Source organism: Camellia sinensis, chromosome 2 (assembly GCF_055761805.1).
Source record: "Camellia sinensis isolate YWXY chromosome 2, ASM5576180v1, whole genome shotgun sequence".
In the NCBI taxonomy this organism is placed as follows: domain Eukaryota; kingdom Viridiplantae; phylum Streptophyta; class Magnoliopsida; order Ericales; family Theaceae; genus Camellia; species Camellia sinensis.
In genome coordinates, this window is record NC_138962.1 from 192,411,739 (window position 1) to 192,418,055 (window position 6,317).

The following is a 6,317-nucleotide window of genomic DNA, read 5'->3' on the forward strand; positions in this document are numbered from 1 at the left end:
TAATAGGTATTATATAATATTATATATATGTATATATGAATCCGAAAGATAAAGAAAGAGACAGAAGAGAGAGAGAGAGAGATCGCAATCGCGATCGCTAGGGAGAAGGCGAGAGAGAGCGATCGCGAGAGAGACAGAAATGAGAGAGAAGACGACGAAAGAAGAGAAGAAAAGAGAAGAAGCAGAGAGAGAAGAGAAGTAAAGAAGAGAAGAAGAGAGCACAACCTGCGTGGCGTGGCATGTACTCGTCGCGTCATCTTCTTCTTCTCCACTAGGATTTTTTTATTTATTTAATGTTTTTGCTCTTTTGGCTCACGTTTTGAAAATTTTATACTATAAATGTGATTTCATCCCATGTGGGTATCCACACAGAAAGCCGAGGTGCACAAGGCGCTCGCCTTGCGCTTCATAATAAGGTGTTCGCCTCATCGCCTAGGCAGCGTTTCCCCTATGTCGCCTCGCCTCACCATGCCTGAGGCACAAAGCTGCGCCTTGCCTCGCCTTGAGCTTAGGCGTGCGCCTAAGCGCGCTTTTCAAAACATTGGTTGTAAGAGCATTATGTACAAATGGAATTCCTTTTAATGTTCTTAGGAATCCTCACTTTTGTCGAATGGTGACAGCCATCAATAACGCACCAAAGGGCTACAAATTGAAAAGGCAAGAACTACTTAGCTAGATTAAGTAAAAACAAGTGTTAAGAAAGAATTGATTCCTGTAAAAGACACGTGGTACACTGATGGAGTGCCAATTGTTTCTGATGGGTGGTCAAATGTGAGGAAGAATCCACTGATAAATATTTAAGCAGTAAATAGTCGTGGTGCCATGTTCTTATATGCTGAAAACTATTCTGGAGTTGAGAAATCAAGAATCAATATTGTTGAATTGCTACTGGAAACAATTGACAAGGTGGGTCCTTCTAACGTCATCCAAGTTGTTACTGACAATGCCACAAATTGCAAGTTAGCTGGGAAAGAAGTGAAAAAGGTACATCCTCATATTTTTTGGTCTCCTTGTGTAGTTCACACATTGAATTTGATTTTCAAAGATTTGGCCCAAACTTTTGATTGGTTCACAGATACATATCATAAGGGGAAAAAATTGTCAAGTATTTCATAAATCATTCATATGCATTGACAAATTTTAAATCACACTCAAAGCTAGAACTTTTGAAAGTAGCTAAAACAATATTTGCTTCACATTTTATAATGTTGAAAAGACTTGTTGATGTAAGAGAGGCCTTGGCAACAACAGTTGTTTTCAATTCTTGGAAGGAATTGATGAAAAGTGGTGATGAACACATAAGAGATGTGGGTGCTCTGATTACTGGATATATTGGGAGTGATTATTTTCGGGATGAGGTGTACAACATAGTGGCGATCACAAAACCAATTTATAAATTAATAAGGTTTTGTGATAAAGATGGTCCACTTATGGGTGAAATATATGAGAGGATGGATAATATGCTTGGGGAGATCAAAGATGTTTTGAAAAACAAAAAATACAGTGATACATATACACAAATTGAAGCTATAGTGGTTGGTAGCAATGTTTTCAAAACCGGACCGGTGAGCGAACCGGACCGGTGAGCGAACCGGAAAAGGGACTGGGTGGACGGGTCACTGGTTCAACCGTCGGGACAAAGAGGTCGAACCGTGACGTCATAATTAATATTATATAATTATAAAATATAACTATAAATTATAAATAAATAAATATATATATAAATAATCAAATAAAAATAAAAATTATTGCATAGTATTTATTAATAATATTTAATAAAGTCATAATTGATAAAAAAAAAAAGTCACTTATTTTAAAAAAAATTAAATTTTTTAAATATTCTCTCCAAACAAATTGATTAAATGTTAGATTTAATTTTAAAGGGAAATGAAATTTTCAACCCTCCCTCCAATCAATATGTTTCAAATAATTTGATTGAATCCCACATAGAATTTTGTAGGTTCTCTTTGAAAAATCTTTTCCTATAAATAGGAATAGACTTTCATAATCTTCTCAAGCTTTCAATGAGACTCTTCCTTATGAGAGGAGACTCTTGAAATAAGAATTTTTAGGCAAAATTTTGAAATATATCTATATAATAAGATAGAACAGTTTTTGAAAATATGTCAAAATATATCAGAGATACAATTCGTTTGAATGGTCTAGATTAATTCTAATCAATATCTAAAGGTTGAGATTAATTGTTTTCCCGCCCAAACACTTTCTTCTCTCTCTCCCACCCACACACGTCTCCTGTCATTCCCTCTTTATCTCTCTCTCCCTCCCGTTCTCACGTCTCCTCCATATTCCCTCTTTATCTCTCTCTCTCCCTCTTCTTGAACAAAACCACCAAAACCAACTGCCTCCCCATTTCCTCTTTATTTCTCTCTCTCCCTCTCTCTCAACCACCGCCATCGCCACTACCGACCACCTTTATTCCTGTCCTCCTCCCTCTCTCCCACTCTCGGTTATTCGCTTCGCAAGGTAATTTTGGCCCTCCTCCCTCTCTCTGTTGTATTTTGTTTTATTGAAATGTTTTTGTTGCTGGATTCTGCATCTGGCTCTGTTGTTCATCGTTGTTGTCTTTGTTGAAATCGATTTGCCGCTGCTCATCATCACCAGTCGCAAGGTTCCCTCTCTCCCACCCTCGGTTGTTCCTTACACAAGGTAATTTCGGTCATTCCCTCCCTCTCTCTGTTGTATTTTTCTCTCCTCTGATTTTGCAATGTTTTGGTTGCTGCTTTTGGGTAATCGATTTCAACTTTTGCCGCTGCTCATCATCACCACTCGCAAGGTTCGATTTCTCTCCTCTGTTATTGAAATGTTTTTTATGTGAACACTAGCTATGATTTCAATAAGCTGCATAAAATTAGCATAAGTGCAGAGCTTCTTCACTCAGATCCGTAGATGTTGAATTTTTTTTAGAGTTGAATCGAATATTGGGAACTGTTCTGAAGTAAAAAAAGAGATGAGTTCTTGAGAATTACTTGAAACCTAGAATTTGAGGCCGAATCTATAGATCCATATCTTGAAACTGATCGATGATTGGCAAACTATAAATTACAAAGATACAACATAATTATATATGTACAAACACTGTTGAATCTGAGTGTTAAATCTATCTGTTGATTGGATCTAGAACGAAAGAGTTGGAAGTTGGGTTGGGTAAAGGATGCAGGTTTTTGGAGCTCCGAGCGCACTCGACTCGACTACTTTAACTGGCGCCTTGAGTCCGCCGTGATCCAACGGTTTTAATCCCACTGATCTCTCTTAGGGGAGTTTTTTTTATTATTTATTTCGTAGTTTTTTTTTTTTAATTATTATTATTTAAGGATTGTTTGGGAATGATTAAAATAAATACATTTATTTAGATCATATCATTTCTTTTTATATATAGATTTTTGTAAAATGTTAAACAAATTTATTATGTTTATTTTAAAATATACAAGATAAATACAATTTTTTTAAAAAAATTATATATTTTTTATAAAATAAATATGATAAAATTATATCATTATAATTACGAAACTAATTTAATTTTTTTAAAAGTAAAAAATGTTTTGGGTATCAACTTTTACCAATCAAACTACACTCCACCCGTATTAACGCCACCACCACTGCCACTAATTAGTATAAATAGTATAATATATACAGCATATAACATTTTGTGAATTTATATCCAGTGCCGGCGATGGCCTCCCCTGGGCATGGGTCACTAAGGCTATGGCCTAGGACCCCTCAAAATAGATTCAAAAAATAGGTCCCCTTCTATTATGGTTTAGTATATTATATTAGGTATGTTTTAAGTTAAAAAAAAAAAAAAAAAAAAAAAATTTAAAGAAGGCTCAAATTAACTTAAAATAAATTAACCCATTAAAAAATTAAAAGATCCATTTAAAAAAATTAACATTGTTATCCATTGAAAATAGACTCAAAAAAATGGGTCCCTCTTATTATAATTTATTGTAATATATTAGGTATATTTTAAATCCAAATTAAATGCAAGATGAGATGGTAGACTCATACATAGCTAATTTGTTATGGAAACAGTTTTCATGTTAACTCCAAATTTGCTATGGACACCTGGAATATCTTCTCTTCCATACATTTTTGGAGGTTACCAGTTCAGTAATTTTTTTCCCGAATTTTCTTTAGTTTTGCACGGGTGAATCATGGCGGTGTCCCAGTGCAAAGGCTTGGCTACTGATGGAAGGAACTACTGGGGTGGTGTAGAGTATTTAGAGAATTCTAATGTAGGATGATAATGATTATAGTTAGTCGTCATTTGTATGGGGTTCCTAAATTCAGTCAGCTTGTGGCGTTGTAATTCATGAGAGAGAGAGAGAGAGAGAGAGAGAGAGAGAGAGAGAAACTGTTTAAAATGACATTTTATCAAGGTTGATAAGATCCAAAGTAGGGTGTATTGTATACGACCTTCGGCATGTGCAGAAAAATTCTTTGTTTAATGGGGTGGAAATTAGAATGATATGTATATTGATATTATTAGTCAAGAGAACTGATTTTGCTTCTCTTAAAATTTTGTTTGAGATAACATAATATGGTGTTTATAAGATATGCGTCAACCATCTTTGTCTTGATCAATGTTTTGAGTTACTGTGCAACTAATTCTGTTTGAATTCTTTCCTATGTAATTGTGATAGGATTGAAGCTGCAATGGTGTAATGGTTGACACCTTGCATGGCCAGAGACTTGAAGCTTGGGGAAAGATGGGACCTGAGTGAGTGCAAATAATTGCAACACAAGTTCTGAACTTGCCTGGTTAAAAGTCAATCTATAGGCAATGGGAAAAAGTAAGAATCTTTATTAAAAAAAATCTCTAAATCCCAGAAAAGTTATATAAAAAACAAAATTAAAAACTAATTTGTTATTACTTTGTATCTTGATATAATGACTTAGTGTCGTTTGGTTTTATCAGTTGATAGTCCTAATACTAAGTTGTTATTACTTTGTATCTTGATATAGACTTAATTAATTCTTCATATCACTACAATTAATTAACAGTTTTAATTGTGTACAACCTTTTCCATACCATTGAGTATTATTCTTTGCTTCTTTTCTTTTGTGTAGAACACCATTGGTTACCAAGATGAGTTCAATTTCTGGCCAAATTGGAGTTGTTTTTTTTGATTTATTGTAACAAAAGCGCATCACTGAGTGTTTATGTTAGTTGTTGATTTAGATTTTGTTTTTCCTTTTTTTTTTTTTCTTTCCCTATTAGTTAGTGTCGTTTGATTTTGATCCTAACATTACTTATACCGTGCCTTTAGGCACGGGCATTCACTAGTTTATATATATATAAATATATAAAAAAGAAAGAAAATAAAAAAATAAAAAAATCAGAAAAAACACAAATCGGTTCGACCCTCTCGACCTGGTCCGGGTCACCGGTTTTGCGGTTCGACCACTGGGTCACCGAATTTCATCGGTTTTGCTCCCACTCCGGGTTTAGTGGGTTGACCGGACTGGAACAAGGCCCGGTTATCCAACTGGCCGATCCAATCCGGGTTTGAAAACATTGGTTGGTATATGGGAAAAAATTAATGTCCCTATGCATTGCCTTGGATTTGCTTTGTCACCTCGATTTTATGATTCTACCTATGTAAGTACTCCTACCTCTGGTGGAACCATTAGAAAGAGACCTAATGAAGACAAAGAAGTGGTTAGTGGTGTCTTAAAAGCATTTGAAAATATTGCATCGCATCCTGAGGAAGCAAGAATGTTACGCAAACAATTTGTGGATTTTCATATGCGAAAAGGCCATTTTTCTACAGCAACTGTCTTTGTTGATGCTTCTACTATGGGTGCTATAGAATGGTGGGCAACATATGGATCAGAAACACCAGAGCTAGCAGAAGCTGCACGAAAGGTCTTATCCCAACCAACCACTAGATCATGTGCAGAAAGAAATTGGAGCACATATTCGTATATTCACATTGTTAAACGGAGCAAGTTTTTTGTTTTTGTTTTTATTTTTGTTTTATAGTTTGGATCTTATTTTATTTATTGTTTTGCATATTATTTTTATTATTATTTTTAATTTAATTTATTTATTTATCTTTGGCAATGAAATAGGCTAAGTGTATCACGAGTGAGCAAGTTAGTGTTTATTCATTCCAACATTCGGCTATTATCACGATTTCAAGAAAACTACAAAGAAGGGCCATTCAAAAAATGGGACATCAATCCAGAAGATACAATGATTGATGATTCCCAAGTGTGATTAGAAGAGATACGATGGCAATCTTTAGAGGATGATAAAGATGATACTCAGCAAGAGCACTCACATTTAGATTAAA